Genomic DNA, 22096 nt, shown 5'->3' with positions numbered 1-22096 from the left:
TTAAACAAACAAACAAACAGGTTTTAGACAGACTTAGCAAACAAACAAACACTCGCGGTTCTCTATTGTACTGGTCCTTCCGGGTTTAGCCTAACCGTACAAAGAAACAGATCACATCACTACGTCCCCTTATATACCGTCAACCATGACCCTTGGTTAACGAGTGCAACCGTTCCTCCAATCTGCGAATGCCACACCGTTTTCCTTCCAGGTCAATGATTTAGTATACCGTAGTTCCATCCACTTTCTAGATGTTCTAACTTCCTCCGAACCCTGGGAATGAATTGTCGGGCCATCCAGTCCAGGGTGCCCTGTTCCTTTGCACAGCGCCCTCACAAGGAGGGAGATCTAACACCAGGAATCATTCTTTCTCTGTTACAGCACCCTAGCATTGGGTCCTGTGTTCATTAAATCTGCGCCTGTGCGTCGTGTCAACACCCACTGCTCTGTGTCTACCTTATTATTATTCAGTGACGACCCACAAAGGTAACAAACCCCGGTTACACATAGTTACATAGTGATTCTACTATATCATGGTTAATTTATGTATATATGTGCACATGATAAAAACCTCCCGTGCACGTTTCCCACTTCACTAGCTGTCACAATACTAGCAGTGCAGTCTTATTCTTAATGCAATTTTATTTTACAGACAGTTTTCGTATAAAATACAGAAAGCAATAACAGCTTTCACTGTTTACTTTTCTCATTTTAATATTGCTCTGAAATTCTGCAATCCTTTAAGTATTGCTGGAAATAATTTCAAATGGTTACCTACATTATGTAATCTGCTGTAGCTGGTTGTTATGCAGTGAAAGCCCTCATGTATATATTTGAGCCCCGAGTGCGTACACACACACCCAAAGCACAGAAGTGAGTACACACACACCCAAAGCACAGAAGTGAGTACACACACACACAAAGCACACACACATGCAAAGCACAAGTGAGTACACACACATGCAAGGCACACACATGAATACACAACATGCAACGCACACAAGTGAGTACACACATGCACTGATTTATCAATGGCTGTCTCACTATAAGCTACAAGCTTGTTTTTGCAAACTCATTAGGAAAAAATCTAAAAAAAAAAAAAAAAATTAAATAAAATAAAACTGGCTGGGGGTAAAAAGAAAAAAAAATCATGAGAAAATAAACGTGAATTGACAGTCTGAACAAAGGTCTGATTGTGTTTCGTTTGTTGTTGTAAGGTTCAGGATACAAGATGATGTTACACCTTTTTTGGGTACAGGGAACTTGGCCACGCTTTACAGTTAAAAATAATTTAAAATGAGAAACATATGGCGTTTTTGTTTTTTTTTCCAATGTTTTTGTTATTTATTTCTGGGTTAATTTACATTTCCTTAAAACGATTTTTCTTTTCATTTGGTTTCTTTTGATTCTCGCTGGTCGAGCTCAGGGCGAGCAACAGACCTCGAATTTTCCATTTGAAAAGAAATAATAAAATGGCAGAGTGGGGTTATGCTTTTCTGGTAACTATATTTTGCTTGGCAGGTCTTGAAATATCTATATCTTTAACAAAACAATGTGGGGGAAGGTTAGCCAAGGGTGTACCTTTGAACCCTCCAAGACATTTCAGCTGCTTACAATTTTCATATTAAATCAATGAGAAGTTTTATCTTTGCCTTGGAAGCCAACAGCAAATTGGAAAACTATGCGGTTCATTTCAGATATTTATTGCATGTTATTTTCAGCTGGCTGCAGAGTAGAACAGCAGTTATTTTTCATCATGTACCGACTACAATCACAAGGCTCTTGACTGGGAATCTGCTCGACTCAACACTCTCACTTCAATGTTCTTGGCCTTCTTTAGAAACAAAAACAAAAAACAACAACAACATTTATCTTAAAAGTAATGCCAATTGTGACTTAAAAGTTAAAGTATATTGAGTTTCAAAGACAGATATTTATCATGGTATAGTTTACTGCAGTATAGTATGGTGTTCTTCACAATAATGGGTCTGCAGTCTTGAATCAGCAGACCATTTGAGACATTGTACTGTATCTTGGTTTATCTGTTTGTGCAGCAAAACTTGTACTCAACTTACTGGCACTGGTGTGTTGCTGTAGACACACAGTATATATATATATATATATATATATATATATATATATATATATATATATATATATATATATATATCGGACCGATTAATCAATTAATGTTTTTTACAATTTAATGGGACGTTTTTTTTTTGGACTGGGCATTTTGAACTCCATTTCCCAACATCCCCTGCTGAGAAAGAATGTGCGCGAGAAGGCTTCCCGCATCAGTTTGTATCTGGTTTGTTGTTATACACACACACACACACACACACACACACACACACACACACACACACACACTTCTTACATTGTCTACAACGACCAGAACGATCCTCAATGTCTGCTGCCAGCTTGGAAAAATCTGTCTGCATTTACTACAATCAAAGCAGACTTTATTCATTTTAAAACTGTGTTGGTGAAAAGGGAGTTTTTATGTTAAAGTTGGATGTACATTTATTTTTCATAATTCCTTTATTTGGCCTGGATTATAAAATAATCCACATATATATATATATATATATATATATATATATAGGGGATTATTATTAGTATTATTATTATTATTATTATTATTATTATTATTATTATTATTTATTTCTTAGCAGACGCCCTTATCCGGGGCAAATTACAGTCATAAACCAAAAATATATTTCAAGAATCACAGTACAAGTATTAATACAATTAAGAGCAAGATAAAATACAATGACTTCAGTTCTAGTAAGTACAAGTATATAACAAAATACGATTCAATATTGAAGCAGATAACAGTGTCAGTGATAGTTACATCAGGATATGATTAAATGCAAAATACTACAGATTGAATAACACTTGTGGCAGATTGAAGTACAGTACTCTGTAAAGTACAGGATTAAATGCAGTAAAATAGGGAGCAGATAAGTGCAAGTAAAGCGCATTAAGGAAGGGTGATAAAGTGTCCATGGGAAAGAGGAGTTCTACAGGTGCTGTCTGAAGAGGTGAGTCTTGAGGAGGAGCCGGAAGGTGGTCAGGGACTGGGCAGTCCTGAAATCTGTATGAAGGTCTTTCCACCTCTGCGGGGCGAGGGTGGAGAAGGAGCGGGCTCTGGAGGCAGGGGAGCGTAGAGGAGGTACAGCCAGTCTTCTAGTGCAGGAGGAGCAGAGAGGTCGAGTGGGGGTGTAGGGAGAGATGAGGGTCTGGAGGTAGCTGGGTGCTGTCTGGTCAAGGCATCTGTAGGCTAGTACAAGAGTCTTGAACTGGATGCGAGCGGTGATCGGGAGCCAGTGGAGTGAGTGGAGCAGTGGAGTTGCGTGGGAGAAGTGAGGCAGAGAGAACACCAGACGAGCAGTGGAGTTCTGGATGAGCTGGAGCGGAAAGGTGGCGGACGCAGGGAGGCCAGCCAGGAGGGAGTTGCAGTAGTCTAGGCGGGAGAGTACCAGGGCCTGGACAAGGAGCTGGGTTGCGTAGTTGGTGAAGAAGGGTTGGATTCTTCGTATGTTGCTCAGGAAGAATCGGCAAGTGCATGCCAGAGTGGAGATGTGCTGGGAATACGAGAGGCAGGGGTCCAGGGTGACTCCGAGGTTCTTAGCTGAGGAAGAGGGAGAGAGTGTGGTAGGTTCCAGAGGAATGGAGATAGAGAGATCAGAGGAGGGGGAGGAGGAGGGAAAGAAAAGGAGGTCATATTTAGACAGGGTGAGTTTGAGGTGATGCGAGTGCATCCACGAGGAGATAGCAGACAGACAGGTAGAGATACGGGAGGGGATGGTGGAGTCAGAGGGGGGGAAGGAGAGGAAAATCTGAGTATCATCAGCATAGAAATGGTATGAGAAATCACAGGATGCGATGAGGGGGCCCAGGGAGCGGGTGTAGCGAGAGAACAGGAGAGGACCCAAGACTGACCTGGTAAGTGCGGTTGGAGAGGTAGGAGGAAAACCAGGCCAGAGCAGTGCCAGAGATTCCCAGGTCAGCAAGAGAGGATAGTAGAATAGAGTGATCGACAGTGTCAAAGGCAGCAGAAAGGTCGAGGAGAATTAGGAAAAAGGAGAGAGAGGCAGCTCGGGCAGAATTTAGTGAGTTAGTGACAGACAGGAGGGCGGTTTCAGTGGAGTGAGCAGAGCGGAAGCCAGATTGGAGAGGGTCGAGCAGAGAGTGGTTGTACAGGAAAGCAGAGAGCTGGCGGTGTACTGCCCGCTCGAGGGTTTTGGAGAGGAAGGGTAGGAGGGAGACAGGACGGTAGCTCTGGAGGGAGATGGGGTTGAGGTCAGGTTTTTTGAGGAGTGGAGTGATAGAGGCTTGTTTGAAGGCAGAGGGAAAGAGACCAGAAAGGAGAGAGGTGTTGAAAAGGGAGGAGATGAAGGGAAGTAGAGCAGGAGCAGCAACTTGAAAGAGGTGAGTGGGGAGGGGGTCCAAGGCACACGTGGTGGGTTTGTGGCCCTGGAGGAGGGAGGAGAAGTCAGAGTCTGAGAGGGGAGAGAAGGTGGAGAAGGAGGGTGAGTTAGTAGGGGAAACAATGGGTGTAGGGGTTGGAGCAGGAGGGGTTGGAGCGGGAGGGGTTGGAGCGGGAGGGGGTGGGGAGGGGGGGGAGGGAGAGGTGTTAAAGAGTTTGCGGATATTTTAGATTTTAGAAGAGAAGAGGCAAAGTCATCAGAGGAGATAGAGGAGGGAGGATGAGGGGGAGGGTTTAGGAGGGAGGAGAAGGTAGAGAATAGTTTACGTGGGTTGTTAGTGGAGGCTTGGATTATAGATTGGAAATAAAAACATTTAGCAGAGGAGAGAGTAGAGGAGAAGGAGGAGAGGAGGGAGCAGTAGAGGTCTAGGGCAGCAGGGAATTTGGTTCTCTTCCATTTCTTTTCAGAAGATCGCAGTGTGGTTCTTGCTGAGCGGAGCACAGAGGAGAGCCAGGGTTGGGGAGGGGAGGGGTGGGCAGGTCGGGAGGTGAGGGGACAGAGGGAGTCAAGGGAGGAGATGAGGGAGGAGAAGAGGGTGGAGGTAGCAGAGTCTACAGAGAGTTGGGAGAAGGAGTCGATAGCAGGGAGGTGAGAGAGAGCGGTGGAGGCAAGGACAGAGGGGGTTATGGCGAGAAGTGACAGTGGGGGTAGGAGGAGCAGGGAGAGAGGGGAGAGACAGAAAAAAAGAGATGAAATAGTGATCAGAGAGGTCCAGGGGGGTGACAGAGAGGGTGGAGGGGCAGCAGGCCTTGGAGAAGGTGAGGTCCAGTTGACGGCCAGCTTTGTGGGTAGGAGGGGATGGAGAGAGACAGAAGTTGAAGGAGTGAAGGAGAGGGAGGAGTCCTGCAGAGTGGCTGGGGTTGGAGAGATGGATATTGAAATCACCTAATAGGACAGTTGGGGTAGACAGAGAGGGGAGGGAGGAGAGTAGATAGTCGAGTTCATCGAGATGGATAAAAGCTGTATGGAAACCAATCAAATAGCTAATAAACCTCTATTCAATTTAACCACACTCACCTGGTACTAATCAAACACTGCATCATCCAATTGAAACACCACCTTTATAATGTTACTTAAATATAGCTAATGTAAATTACTTGAAGCAGGATCACTTGACTATCTGCCTCAGACTCTGGTTACCTGTAGACTGGATGTTAGTGTTGCCGTAGACTCACATTATATATATATATATATATATATATATATATATATATATATATATATATATATATATATATATATATATATATATACAGGGATTTTGGTGTTGTTGTGGTTGCTTGCAAGTGGCTCTTCTGAAGTAGCATGCCAACACTGCAAGATATTAATCAGATTAAAGCCCTGAATTTTCCCTGGGAAAGTATACAGAATGATTTTTAAGATTAAAACCCTTGCAGTTTTAACTAAAGTATTAACTGTATACAGAAGGTACACAAGCAAATCTGAAAATTGATTTGTTTTATTATTTTCTGATTGCTCGCCCCAGCTGCTTTGAAACGGCTCAGTAAGGAACCAGAAGACTTGACTTCATATGGAGATGTCAATTGATGTGTCTCCTCTAACGAAGATGATTTGCCCGCATAGCTCACCACACATCCAGTATGAAGAGGGCTTTCCCTGATTATAGCAAATCCACCACTGGCACTTCATCTGTAGTGTGTAGCAGCCTCAGATCCTGACTGTCACATTTATATGTACTGGGGTACAAAGCATACAGTGGCAGCCATCACCCGCTATAACAATGGAGAACGATGGTGCAGTACTCTCAGCGATAAAACTGAGATCAAAGCAATATGCATGTTAGTTAACCTGTCCTGCATCTTCTGCATGCTAGATGGCGTTATCTGACTTGAAACTGGTTTGTCACCGATTACTAGTGAAATACAGTGTTTCACCAGCAGGTGTCTCACATTGAAGCTTGTGAATACCAAAAGAACAAAACTTACATTCATGTTTATACTGTACTGTATGATTGGGTAACAGCTTGACTATGCCGAAGACTACAGCACTTGTATTTTTTGGGTATGTTTGTGTAAATTCTCTAAAGTACATATTGAGTTTTGCAGGGACAGGTCATTTGAAGAGGTTGCATATTGTTATCTATCTAGCTCAAAGCTAGCAGCACAGCAATCAGATTGCACAGAGCACAGATTCATCATGCATATAATTGTAGCGCTCAGATTCATCATGCACATGATTGCAGCGCTCAGATTCATCATGCACGTGATTGCAGAGCTCAGATTCATTATGCATGTGATTGCAGAGCTCAGATTCATCATGCATGTGATTACGCAGAGCTCAGATTCATCATGCACGTGATTGCACACAGCTCAGATTCATCATGCACATGATTGCAGCGCTCAGATTCATTATGCATGTGATTGCAGAGCTCAGATTCATCATGCATGTGATTGCGCAGAGCTCAGATTCATCATGCCCATCATTGCAGCGCTCAGATTCATCATGCACATGATTGCACACAGCTCAGATTCATCATGCATCTGATTGCGCAGAGCTCAGATTCATCATGCACGTGATTGCAGCGCTCAGATTCATCATGCACGTGATTGCAGAGCTCAGATTCATCATGCACATGATTGCAGCGCTCAGATTCATCATGCATATGATTGCACACAGCTCAGATTCATCATGCATATGATTGCAGCACTCAGATTCATCATGCCCATCATTGCAACGCTCAGATTCATCATGCATGTGATTGCAGAGCTCAGATTCATCATACCCATCTTTGCAGAGCTCAGATTCATCATGCATGTGATTGCACAGAGCTCTGATTGCACAGACCTTTAGGATGCTGGTGTTTGGCTAAGGTAATAGAACGTCTTTCTTTCTTTTATATTAGAGTGCTGTTAACGGGAAAACATTTAACATTCAGAAAATATTGAAATCCTAAACTTTTAACGTGTTGCAAGAGGTGGAGGTGTCACAGGACAGCTGTTGTAGGCAACAACACCACATGGTGTTTGTGGGCACCAGGACCCAATAGAACTGTACTGTATTAAGCAAAATATCTGTGCTTTCCAATTCCCTTTGTATCTGAACCAGTACCCAGAAAAAAAACAGTGCAGCCACCCCTATAGAACCTGCCTGTGCTTCTCCAAGCATGCTGTCTCTGGCCTACTCCTACTATATACAGTCGCAATCCTGCCAGCTACGCCAAGATGTCGAAAGAGGTTGGGGTGTCATGGGACAACCGTTGTAGCCGACTACACGGCAGGGTGTTTGTGGGCACCAGGAGCCAAAAGAACAGTACTGCATTAACCAAAATGTTACTGTGCCCAGGTTTGTTTGTTATTGTAACAGTAGGATGCAGACCAGAGACCAGCCTACCCAGGGACAGACAACACAAGCACTAAAATTAACAAGTTTTATTTTTATAATATGTCAAATAAATATTTAAAACCAGGTAATCACCACCAGCATTATAGCTAGGGTGATAAAGTAACACATAAAATACACCCACTCATTTGCTAGAGTACAAAGTAAAACAAAAAAAAAGCAAAAAGATAAAAAAAAAAAAAAGGGAAATCTAAGAAAACTGTTGAGGCCACGCCAGGTCACTTGCTGCCAGATCGGATAGTTGTCTCTCCAGGACTGAGAGGGGGGATTTGCGTCAGGGATGTCCGATTCCAAGATTTTTGGAGTTGATTCCAGATCTAGGAATTGATGGAATCGATTCTGATTTTGATTCTGATTCAAAAAAAAAAACAAAGAAACAAACTGTTCTTACAACCCCTTTATTTTATTTTAGAATGTATTATTGCTGGATTAATACAGCATGAACAATTCAAGAATTAAGTGACAAAAACAAAATATATACAGAAACAGACTAAACAAAAACAGAAGGTTCTCAATATACTTTAGGATACCTACATATAAATATATTGAAACAATAGCAATAAAAGTATTAAAATGATAACCAATAAATAATCACAATTCACACAAAAAGAACTACTTTACTAATTAATTAAATCATTAAATCCTAGTTAATACTCATGCGAAACACCTCAACAAAATCATATAAACTTACTTTTAGCAAAATACAAGTTCTCTGCATACCATTTGTCTGCCGACAGGACACTGCTACATAGTAGCCTTGGAAAACAGTATCACATCACATTTCTATCCATGCCTGACCTCCCCTTTGTCCATAAAAAAAAACATTTACGCTTGCTGTTAAAAATTATAATTACATTGGTACAGTGTTCTTACTTATTAGATATTTGGTGAATTACATATTTTATTTTGACCACTCGGAGAGAGACATACCTGCGGGTTTGATTTTAAACATGCCGATTTTTCTGTTGGATGGAAGATTCCAAGGTGTTTCCACATCGCGATGTTGTTTTGTTGTATGCAAGTTCTTTTCTGCAAATGCCACATTTCATCTTATGCGTTCCGTCAACAAACGAAAAGTAACGCCACACGACTGACACAGCTGACACTTTTGAAATGACTGCTGCTGCTGCTGACGTTGCAGTGGAATTGCAGCCTCCCCCGAATCACATGATTGATGTGAGAGACTCGACGGCGCCTATGATCAAGAGCACAGTCGATTCGTAACATTCCGTAACAAGTAACGCTTAGTACCTCAGGTGATAACTAACAACAACAAGGGAAATTTAGAATTACTGTGAATTAAATAAATGGGTTTTAAAATTAATTAAAAAAAAACAATTAACTGTGTCATTTCGATTCCAAGATTTGGAATCGACCGTGGGGTTGGAGTCGACTCCATTTCGTACCAAAAATAGAATCGATTCCGAAACTTGACGAAAACGGAATCAGGAATTTATTCTTCTGGTGTCGACTCCTCATCCCTAATTTGCGTAAGTGTGCTGCAACAACCTGGACTGGTCCTGTGTGGCTCTCTCTAATAGTACTCTATGGAGGCAAAAAGACAAATGCTAATAAACAGTTTAAAAACACAAACTATGCTTGCCTGCCATGGCTTTCCTTCCTCTAAATACAAGGTTAAAATGTATTGCTACTACTACTAATATTTAGACTCCAAACACTATTGGTGAAATCACTGTAAAAATCACATTGGCTTTTGTTATTTGTTGGCGCTCCTTACTATGCCAAACGTGATAAAATAGGGATAAAAAAGGATAAAGGAAATACACTAAAATAATGATAGAACTCGGGGGAAAAAATTGGATAGTGAAAGTAAAAACAGGGATGGTTTTTAGAGCAGCCATATAAATACTTCAGAATAAAAAAGCCCACCGATCACTTCCCTGAACTCTGTGTTTATCAAGCTCTCGTTGATGCTGTCCTGCCTCTGCTTCTGTCCTTTCAGACCCTTCGTCAAGCCATGCGCGTTTCGTCCTGCGGTTACTTGCAGTTTCGTTTTCGTCCTTCCTCTCTCCTGCGGTTCTCTGGCGTCTCTGTTCTTTCCCAGCTCCCCCGAATCAGAGCGTGTCCCATCTCGTCTCGCCTCATCTCATCTCGTCTCGTCTCGTCTCGTCTCGTCTCCGTGTCTGCTTCCGCTGCCCCACTCCTCCTGCTGCTCTCCCTTTGCTGTCTAAATACAGGAATGCTCCTCCCTTATTTCCCTGCCCACCTATCATCAGCCGGCTCATATAATTCATATTGCATCTGATCCAATCACCAGTTTGCTTTTAGCCATCTCAGTAAAAACTACATCACCCAGCAGCCTCTCTGTTGTCACATGTAAACCACCTTATACAGCCCCGTACCTCTACAAAAACAATCAAGTAAACCCAATATATATGTAAGGGAGCCGGCTCTTTTATACAGCAGTATTGGCGCTATGCTTCAGTGCGGGAGGTCCCGGGTTCACTTCCCACCTCAGCCTGTGAGAAACCCCTGCCTGCGTGAACCAAGATTGTTACGTTGGTGTTACAGGTGGGATGCAGGTACCCCGGCGTGCACTTGAAAGCCTGTAGCGTGGTGAGCAAGTCCGAGGGCAGACTTGAGACTGGCATGGGAGAGTGTAGCGTGCACGGGGTAGATGACTCAGCCTCCTTCAGAAATGTCTAAAAAAAAAAAAACATGCACAGATCTTAATCTATGTTTTAAAAAAAATAAGTATGTTAAAAACAGATTTTATTTGAAGACAACTGTTTGCTGTTTTTTTTAGTTTGTAATTTTGTACTGCACGTGGTACTGTATTAAGATTTTACACTGAATAATCTAATTAATGCATTGATAACTTTATTCATTTATTGATGTGTGTATGCATGTATTTGTTTGCTTGTTTCTATCTATATAAATCTATGCCATGTGCTTTAATGAACATTGGATTTAGCAGATTTTCATGGTCTAGTTAAAAAACTTCCAGACCTCAATCTCAATCAAACTCCTGACCTGAATGCAAACCCATGTGTGACTCAATGTCTTTATATGCCACTTAAAAAAAAAAAAAAACTCCAATTGACATGGCTGAATAGTGGCATAATACAACTGCTTTATACAATTCCGTCTTGTACTCTAGTCTCTAAAGTCATCTTTTTTTAAGCACTACGTTTTTGGAAGCTGAAAACAAACTTAAGTACTAAGAGGTTTTAGTTTACTGCTCAGTTTGTTTTTGTTGCTTTGTCATACAGCATCTGGTTGGTTTCATGGAGGGCGCTGTTGAGTAATTCTCAATGCACTCCTAAAAGCACTGGTTGCACGTTTTAAACAATTTAAGAAACAGTGCCATACCAAAATCTATATTTTTATAGTCAAGTTTTGTAAATCAATACCAGTTACCCTTGCTGTATTATGTATTATTCCTGTGTAGTTCAGTTTTGCTAGGCACAGAAAGGGCCCTTGTGAGTTCAAGGATCCTATACCAGTAGAGGTTTATGAAATTATGCAAGTCAGTAACTTCAGTGGAAATAAAGCGCAGAGTGTGCATTTCCAAGCTGTGATATTTGAGGAGGTATTTTTACCGTGGGTTGGGGGTGCTGCTGGCAGACTCATGTAGCTCTTTGTGGTGGCTGGAATTCAAAGCATGTCCATAGAAAACTCGTAGCTGATGACTGGGCTTTAGTGCTGGAATAGCTGGGGCTTGAGTGTTGCTGGGGTTTGGCAGGTTAATCAAACCAAATATCAGTAATTGGTGGGTTTGTTTCACCACAGTGGCAAAGCAACGACAGCCTTTAGGATGCTGGTGTTTGGCTAAGGTAATAGAACGTCTTTCTTTTATTTCTTCAGGAATTCATTTCAAATCATGCATACAAAAAGGGTCTGTGCACAAAGCCGGATCCCTACTGCGGAATGATACCGAATTTGAGGGCATTCAGAATTCAGCTCAAAGAATAAATCTCAGGGGAGTTTTTCCAGTCTTCGAGCATTCAAACAAGACAGATACATGTAAGAGACATTATGTTTCACAGGCACATTATCACTTTCCCCTCAATAAACACTATTCACAATCTTCAGACATCAAGGTCTTTTTCTCCTTTGGAGATGACTAAGATTTTACAGAAAATTATAGATAGATAGATGAAGACAGCAGGTCAGATAGATCAGATAGATTGTAACTCATTAATTAACCTTTCTGCAATCATTAGAAGATGATGTCATCGATGGTATTGACCAGTGCCTCTCAATTCACTAGTTAGTTCTTTGTCTGCATTTGAAAAAGACCCTGAGGTAAAGCAACGTGTATACAGTACTTGGCAAAGGCATTCCCGATGAAACAGCCAGCCAACAGAAAACACTATCTCTACTGACAACTCAAGCTTTAACAGTTATTGCAGGTACTGATGCTGGAAAGTGGTTCCTCATCTGGAAACACATTGCTAACCTCATAGTTAAATGGAAAGCCATTATAAGGTGGGAAGGTTTGCTTTGCATTGGTTTTCTCACAGCTTGCAAATACGTTAATTAGCGAATCCAAACCCGGAGGTCTTGAATTCAAAAGCATTGTTCCCAATCCCCCCTGTCCTCCTCTCCATTTTCTTCCCTACTCTATTGTATATATGTGAAGGAGATTGTAAAACTTGTGTTAATTGTGAAACTGGCTTTAAAAGAGTCCTACACTGGAATTCAAGGGTACTGCTCTCCACAAGTGCTGGGGGGGGGGTCTTAATGAGAGCTTACATGTGACCAGCATGTCAAAACACTGCAAGAGTAAACGAATGGTACAATGTCAAACATAATTAGCTGATTGTCCTAAATGTACCTGAGGCATAAATAGAAAGGCGATTACGGAACAAGCCGTTTCCAAGGCCGGCCATTTCGTTGCCAGTCACATATTTAACAATGCATGCTGGAACTGCTAAAGTCATTGGAATGTAGGAAAGCTACTGTGCCTTTCTATAACTCCTGCTTAGACAGCGGGGGGTACATTGGCTTCGAAGGTTCTATAATACTTCAAAAAGAACACTACAGTGCTCCCTCGCTACAACGCGAGTCTCGGGGGACACACAATATGAGGGTTATAAACGGGAGAGGGGGTGGGGGGTGCCGCGGGACACATAACATACAAAATAAAATAACTCCCTCTCTGTGATGCACATATAGTGAAGCAACAATGTAACTTTCTGTGAATTAACCAAGCAGAAAGCACAATCAATGTTATCTTTTTTACAAAAAAAAAAAAGAAAAATGAAAAGGTAACATTCCCACTCGTGGATCATTTTAATTAACAGTTTTTAAACTATAAATATCCTGGCTAAACAAGTTCAGTTTGAAGCAACAGACAAGCAAACCAAGTGCGAGAAGGCGAGCGGGTCGTGCGAGGGGAAGAGTAAATGGGCTCGCTCCAGGTTTGGCTGTCGGAGCGGGGCTGAAGCGAAGCTGAAGTATCTCGTCTCCCGGAGAAACACGCAGCTCCTCTCGCAGCAAAAAAGGTAAATACATTAGGAAAGATAACCACGTAATAGGCCTAATATTTTTTTAGTTCTAAACGGAATGATGAATTTGATGTCTGTGTTATAAAGTGCCAGCACAGCTTTTATTCAGTTCAGGTACCGTATCAAAAGGGAGAGACAGAAACGGAAGTTAGACTGAGAAGTTGTTTACAGTTTGAATAACACCGGTACTGTATTTACTGTAGAAATATTGCATGAATCACTAGTATAGGGAATTGGGGGACATGCTGTAGGAGCATTATATCCGAGGCGTGTTATAACCGAGAGCCTTATCGCAAGGTAGCACTGTATAATAATACTGGAGTGTCATGCATTCCTGTTGTATTGTATAGTGTAAATGTATAATAATACTGGAGTGTCATGCATTCCTGTTGTATTGATTAGTGTAAATATATGGAATTATTTTGATAGCTGCAACTCATTCGATGACACAGCAGCTATAGGGCTGTATGCATTCAACTTGAAATCAACACCTGTGTCTTCAACGTATGCTACCTTTTTACAGCAGATTGTATTGACACACTACCTGGGAGGGTTAGATGTATGGATATAAGCCCCCCCCCCCCCCCCCACACACACACACTCCCACAACACACACACACACACACACTCCCACAACACACACAAACATGCGCATGCACGCACACACCACCCCCTTGCCACCATGTTACCATACCACTGTGTCAAAACTAGCAGTTTTTTATTATTTTTGTTAATATTATCATTTTCTTTTTTTTATTGCACACAGCATTCTTTTTGTTTCACCTCTAGACAGCTGTGCAACATGCATTGAAAACAACTTGACTGGGCTTGGACTGACTTCTTGGCATTCCTGTTAGGTACAGTTGGTATCTTGGTCTACGTTTGGTAAAGGCAGTCATTGTAACACTTTCTTACCCATTACTAGCAGATTGAGAGAATTCTGCTAAACATTGACTCACAGAGAATAAGCTCAGATGTATCCTTTTGTAAAACTTGTTGCTAATTTATTAACTGGGCACATCACACCATGGTTTAATGTGATACAGAGTTGGAGGACATGCTTGTAAATCACAGGAGAGACACATTTTAAAATGCTAGGCAAGCAAATTGGTTAATAATAATAATCCCAGACTGGAACCAACCCATAACAATGTGCCCTGTGAGACATTAACACCCGTGCTGACTTTTATTTAACGCTGAGATGACTGTGTCAAGAATAAGATTAAGACACTTAAGGGGAATAATTAAGTGTTGATACAGCTTTGCATGCAGGGAATGTTTCTGAACTCTTGCAGGAATTCCCATCCCGCTCCGGAGAGAAGAGCCAAGGACATTTTTATAGCCGTTCAGATAATGAGCTCCAGCAAACCAGGGAGTTTTCATTGCCATGGGATCTGGAAAGCAAATCAGACCAGAGGATGGAAATGTTGTGCTTCCTGAGGGTGAAAAGCACAGCCACGCATAAACAAGACTGCAGCTGAAGCAACTGCAACTGCAGACAAGGCTCAGCTCAGTGGGGTTCAGCAATGTGAGCCACGCACAAACAAGACTGCAACTGAAGCCTTACAACTGCAGATGAGGCTCAGCTCAGTGGGGTTGAGCAATGCAAGGCCATTTGTTTCAAAGTGAACGGAGACACTGACCGGCCACCACGAGTTTGCTCTTTAATTTCCACTCCACAGGTGGGAGAACAATTCTGTCACAAGTTTGGGGGGAAATATAATTTTGTTTGAAATTGTTGTTTGTATTTGAGTCTAGACGTATTCGGGAAGCACTTTTTTCTGTTAGATAAACAAATCCATGCACCACAGCATTCTGATCTGATCTGAAACACTAACCCTTTCAGTAGCCTAACAATAACCTCATGTGATCACTGCTGCATTGAGATGAGAAAGGAGTGCAGGAGCTAACGAACACATTTATAGACCAAGCATTTACACTCATACCCCTACCCAATAGACACAGCATTTACTCATACCCCACAGCCTCATTTCAACAGCACAGCATACTGTGAACCCCTGTTCACCCTCAGCCTTGTTTCAACAGCACAGCATACTGTGAACCCCTGTTCACCCTCAGCCTCGTTTCAACAGCACAGCATACTGTGAACCCCTGTTCACCCTCAGCCTCGTTTCAACAGCACAGCACACTGTGAACCCCTGTTCACCCTCAGCCTCGTTTCAACAGCACAGCACACTGTGAACCCCTGTTCACCCTCAGCCTTGTTTCAACAGCACAGCATACTGTGAACCCCTGTTCACCCTCAGCCTTGTTTCAACAGCACAGCACACTGTGAACCCCTGTTCACCCTCAGCCTCGTTTCAACAGCACAGCATACTGTGAACCCCTGTTTACCCTCAGCCTCGTTTCAACAGCACAGCACACTGTGAACCCCTGTTCACCCTCAGCCTCGTTTCAACAGCACAGCATACTATGAACCCCTGTTTACCCTCAGCCTCGTTTCAACAGCACAGCACACTGTGAACCCCTGTTCACCCTCAGCCTCGTTTCAACAGCAAAGCATACTGTGAACCCCTGTTCACCCTCAGCCTCGTTTCAACAGCACAGCACACTGTGAACCCCTGTTTACCCTCAGCCTCGTTTCAACAGCACAGCATGCTGTGAACCCCTGTTCACCCTCAGCCTCGTTTCAACAGCACAGCATACTGTGAAACCCTGTTTACCCTCAGCCTCGTTTCAACAGCACAGCACACTGTGAACCCCTGTTCACTCTCAGCCTCGTTTCAACAGCACAGCATACTGTGAACCCCTGTTCACCCTCAGTCTCGTTTCAACAGCACAGCACACTGTGAACCCCTGTTCACCCTCAGCCTCGTTTCAACAGCACAGCACACTGTGAACCCCTGTTCACCCTCAGCCTCGTTTCAACAGCACAGCACACTGTGAACCCCTGTTCACCCTCAGCCTCGTTTCAACAGCACAGCACACTGTGAACCCCTGTTCACCCTCAGCCTCGTTTCAACAGCACAGCACACTGTGAACCCCTGTTCACCCTCAGCCTTGTTTCAACAGCACAGCATACTGTGACTCCCTGATCACCAATAATAATACATTGTAAAATTAGCTGAAATGAAAGGCACAAAAATAGCAGTATTTTTGGTCATGTAACCCTGTATTGACAAGCAGGTTGTGTGTTTGAGAGCAATATATAGTCTGATTGCTGTGACCCTGTCTTTTACTACATTATTGCATTACCCTAACAAGGACACAGAGTTCTGTGAATGCCGCTCTGAAACCCTTCTGCCCATTTCTAATGTACACAGTTCCAGGTGAGTGTTTACACAGCTTCATTCCTGATCCCCTTTGGCAAGGTGAATGCACTGGCTTACCCAGACAGCCCCATGTGTGTTTGTCAAGACTGCTTCCACTCCTGGGTAAATGTTTACTCTGGCCATTATCCCATTTGTTTACCGGCCTTACACAGATTCCAGCATGTCGTTACACAGCCTTTTGGAAGCTTGTTGCCTTCCAATACAGAATAGATTTCAGAGCGCCCAGTGTGTAAAGAGTGTGCATTTTTGTATTTTAAAGTTTTCTTTAAAAAGTTGCTCTCCCTACGTGAGCAATAGCATACCCCTCAATAACAAAAACAATGTCCCGCTGCATCTGTCTGGATGTGTCTGCGTCCCACAGATTTATAAATAGCTTCACAAGCCTCCTTCTTTTTTTGTAAACAGGGTCATAACAGCGGGTCATGATGGAGGCCAAATCGTTGTATAAACAGAAAAAGTTATTTTAAAAAAAAGTTTCATAAGTGAACCACATCCTCATGAGATCATCGGATGTTGATGCAAGAATTAATCATTTAAAAAAATACATTAAAATTAGCTTAAAAGAGAATACGACTTTGATGTTAAAAAGCTTCAGATAAATAATTGGGGCTCTTCTTCCACGTGTACCTTGGTTGTTTCTTCTTATTGCTGCAACATTAGATGTTTGCTTTTCGTGTTACAAAGTAATGGTGAAAAGGTAGGATGGTGGTTCATTTGGCTAACCTAAACTACTTCTTATAAACCTTTAATTATCAATAATCTGTGTTATTATTCATGCAATAATACCCAAGGAAACAGCAGTTTGCACCATCTGGAAAAGTTCAACTTGTGCTGTTAATCGTCAATGCATCATATAGTTAGCCTGTGTAACCCACGCTTGTTAAAAAGAATAAAGTTGTAATTCACTCTTTTAGCTTGTAATTAACAGCTGTGACCAGAACTGTGAATTATGACTGATTGACAACAGTGGAATGTGTTGACAATACACCCCTCCTCCTGGTTTGGACAAACTATAATACTATAAGAAATATTTTAAGAACACCAGGCTGTGTATGTACTTGTTCTCGGTCAGATCTCCGTGGGTTCTGATGGCTTCTATATGACCACAAAACCTTTTCCAATCTTATTTATTCTATATTTAATTTGGCACGTAATGTGTATCAGTATTAACTAAATGTACTTGTCTTCAAACCAAGTCCATGTGTTTTGGCCATTAGTGTTTTTCAATTCTTATTTTTTCATTTTTATGCTCATAAATACTTATGTATGCAAAATATAATGTATTTAATTATAATATAACACTCTGTTCTTATAAAAGTTGACCACTGTAATTTTGCACTGCATCTTAACCATGCATATTGCCCATATTTATTCCAATGCTTCACTACACCTTTAAGTGATTTGCCATACTTTCTGTGTTTTTTTCATGATTTATCTTATTCTTTACTGCACTATGCTATGCTTTTTAATACACTTTAATGAATACACTTGTATAAGGGTCCAGGGGTGGGGATTATTATTATTTTACAATGATGAAACTTGTAATATAATGCACGTATGTAATCAATGTAACATAGTGTGTACCTTATCCATGTAAGACAGGCTACATGTCAATATTGAGTAAGCCTTGTAACAGTTCACCACAGTACATTTGCATGGTAAATTTGCAGTTTTCCAATGGTTATACTATGCATTTATCATTAATTTACGTTGGTTTGCCATGTGTTTGTTAATATGCCTTGCAATGCTTGGCTCTGCATTGCCATGCTTTCACTGTGCTTTATTCCACTGCTGTGATTTTGCTATGGTACAGTGTATAAGGGGAGGCTGTGTGAAAGGATATACACAGAGGGCAGTATCAGTAATCTTTCAGTAGCCAGCAGGGTGACAGTGCTGTGGAGTGCGGGTGCCAGGGTTGCAGACACTGCTATCACAGATAACGTTCAGGCTTATAGCATCACTACTGGGGCTGCAAATCCAAGCAGCAGGAATGACTGACTGAATGTGTCTGTTTGTTTTTTTGGCCACTGGCACATGCATGTACTGTATGGTCTAATTCTGAGGCAAGCCTGTTGAAATGCTGATTATAACAGTATTGCTTGTACCAAGTCCTACCCAGGCTACCACCTACACATACAGCAAGGCTCAACAGAAGAGCGCTGCTTCTTCTTAGCTTTTAAATGACAGACATTCCTGACTAAGTGTGATTGAGTCTTCTATAACTCTCTCCTTATACAGTAACTCCAGTGCCACAGGAAAGCTCAGTCAGTGTTCAATCGAGCTGATGCAGTGACTCATTCTGGTGCTTCCTGCTGCCCAGACCAGCCCCACATTCTGTACCTCATCTTAACACCACAACCCGGAGCCTGGAGAGGAATGAAAGCGAAAACAAAACACTGGGGAAATTCCAGCCATTACATTTTAGCAGCAATATCCCTAAGAAGTTTGTTTTTATCTTTCCAATCATTAACATGGGCAGTCACCTCTGCATTCTGTTTTACACTCCTATTGACACCTTAGACATTACAGTTGAAAAAAGATTGTGTTTCATCAAAGATGATTTTAAATCAAAACTGTTTCCATTGCATTTGATAAAGCCCTTGGCATAGAAAATGCATTACTGTAAAACAAGGATGAAAACAGTAATGCTGTGGCAAGCAAACTCACTGAGAAACCCTGAGCTGATAGAGATCCAGAGTCGGTAACACTTTACATTCAGTAATTACAATGTTATTATGCATAGTTACAAGATACTTAATGTGTAAATCTTTTTGCACAATATATGTAAGTACACAATTGTATCAGAAAAGGGTTAGGGTTAGAGTTAGGGTTAGGGATAGGGTTAGGGTTAGGGTTATATCATGCTCATTTTCTTTTACACATTAAGTACATTGTAACAATGCATAATAACATTGTAATTTTGTGTAAGTACACATGCATTTCAGTAACTACTATGTAAATGCACAGTAATTAGAGACACCATGTAAAATGTTACCCCAGAGTATCTAGCGGAAAACTTGGCTGGAGTGTCTGTCTTTTAATAACTTGGCTCCCTCCTTCGATCACAACCCCCTGTGTTATTTAAACTCACCTGGCTGGTGCAGACGCATTCCCAGTGGAGTGCTTTCTCCTTCCTTCGATCATGCCCCCCCTGTGTTATTTAAACTCACCTGGCTGGTGCAGACGCATTCCCAGTGGAGTGCTTTCTCCTTCCTTCGATCACGCCCCCTGTGTTATTTAGACTCACCTGGCTGGTGCAGACGCAATCCCAGTGGAGTGCTTTCTCTCTCCTTCGATCACGCCCCCCTGTGTTATTTAGACTCACCTGGCTGGTGCAGACGCAATCCCAGTGGAGTGCTTTCTCTCTCCTTCAATCACGCCCCCCCTGTGTTATTTAAACTCACCTGGCTGGTGCAGACGCATTCCCAGTGGAGTGCTTTCTCCTTCCTTCGATCACGCCCCCTGTGTTATTTAAACTCACCTGGCTGGTGCAGACGCAATCCCAGTGGAGTGCTTTCTCTCTCCTTCAATCACGCCCCCCCTGTGTTATTTAAACTCACCTGGCTGGTGCAGACGCAATCCCAGTGGAGTGCTTTCTCTCTCCTTCGATCACGCCCCCCTGTGTTATTTAAACTCACCTGGCTGGTGCAGACGTAATCCCAGTGGAGTGCTTTCTCCTTCCTTCGATCACGCCCCCTGTGTTATTTAAACTCACCTGGCTGGTGCAGACGCATTCCCAGTGGAGTGCTTTCTCCTTCCTTTCATCACGCCCCCCCTGTGTCATTTAAACTCACCTGGCTGGTGCAGACGCATTCCCAGTGGAGTGCTTTCTCCTTCCTTCGATCACGCCCCCCCTGTGTTATTTAAACTCACCTGGCTGGTGCAGACGTAATCCCAGTGGAGTGCTTTCTCCTTCCTTCGATCACGCCCCCCCTGTGTTATTTAGACTCACCTGGCTGGTGCAGACGTAATCCCAGTGGAGTGCTTTCTCTTTCCTTCAATCACGCCCCCCTGTGTTATTTAAACTCACCTGGCTGGTGCAGACGCAATCCCAGTGGAGTGCTTTCTCCTTCCTTCGATCACGCCCCCTGTGTTATTTAAACTCACCTGGCTGGTGCAGACGCAATCCCAGTGGAGTGCTTTCTCTTTCCTTCAATCACGCCCCCCTGTGTTATTTAAACTCACCTGGCTGGTGCAGACGCAATCCCAGTGGAGTGCTTTCTCCTTCCTTCGATCACGCCCCCTGTGTTATTTAAACTCACCTGGCTGGTGCAGACGTAATCCCAGTGGAGTGCTTTCTCTCTCCTTCAATCACGCCCCCTGTGTTATTTAAACTCACCTGGCTGGTGCAGACGCAATCCCAGTGGAGTGCTTTCTCTCTCCTTCAATCACGCCCCCTGTGTTATTTAAACTCACCTGGCTGGTGCAGACGCAATCCCAGTGGAGTGCTTTCTCTCTCCTTCGATCATGCCCCCCCTGTGTTATTTAAACTCACCTGGCTGGTGCAGACGCAATCCCAGTGGAGTGCTTTCTCTCTCCTTCAATCACGTCCCCCTGTGTTATTTAAACTCACCTGGCTGGTGCAGACGCAATCCCAGTGGAGTGCTTTCTCTCTCCTTCAATCACGCCCCCCGGTTTTATTTAAACTCACCTGGCTGGTGCAGACGCAATCCCAGTGGAGTGCTTTCTCCTTCCTTCGATCACGCCCCCCTGTGTTATTTAAACTCACCTGGCTGGTGCAGACGTAATCCCAGTGGAGTGCTTTCTCTCTCCTTCAATCACGCCCCCTGTGTTATTTAAACTCACCTGGCTGGTGCAGACGCAATCCCAGTGGAGTGCTTTCTCTCTCCTTCAATCACGCCCCCCGGTTTTATTTAAACTCACCTGGCTGGTGCAGACGCAATCCCAGTGGAGTGCTTTCTCCTTCCTTCGATCACGCCCCCCTGTGTTATTTAAACTCACCTGGCTGGTGCAGACGCAATCCCAGTGGAGTGCTTTCTCCTTCCTTCGATCACGCCCCCCTGTGTTATTTAAACTCACCTGGTTGGTGCAGACACAATCCCAGTTGTAACCCCATCCACCACCTCCCCAGCCTCCACTTCATTGTAGGTACTCCCCTCGACTGAAGGAAGTGTGGAGCTTCATCACGGTCCACCCTGCTGACCTGGCAGCACCAGTTCAGTTCCTGAGAGGATGGGTCTTCAATCTCCGCTTGAGAGGCAGGACCAGCAGCCAGATAATCAATAACCACTGAAATTACACATACAAGCAGTCATGATCCTAACATTGAATTCAAATTGAAAGACTGACTGGGCAGTTCCAAATTCCACCACTTTCCTAATGCCTGATGAAGCTTTAACAATCAGCGAAACCTCATGCACAAGACTTAGAGATAGAAGAATTCAGGAAACCAGCAGAGACAAAGAGAAGGAATCCACCTGAGGGAGTAATACTCCTTCAATAAATCAGGACA

Source organism: Acipenser ruthenus, chromosome 5 (assembly GCF_902713425.1).
Source record: "Acipenser ruthenus chromosome 5, fAciRut3.2 maternal haplotype, whole genome shotgun sequence".
Lineage (NCBI taxonomy): Eukaryota > Metazoa > Chordata > Actinopteri > Acipenseriformes > Acipenseridae > Acipenser > Acipenser ruthenus.
This window is presented reverse-complemented; position numbering follows the sequence as displayed.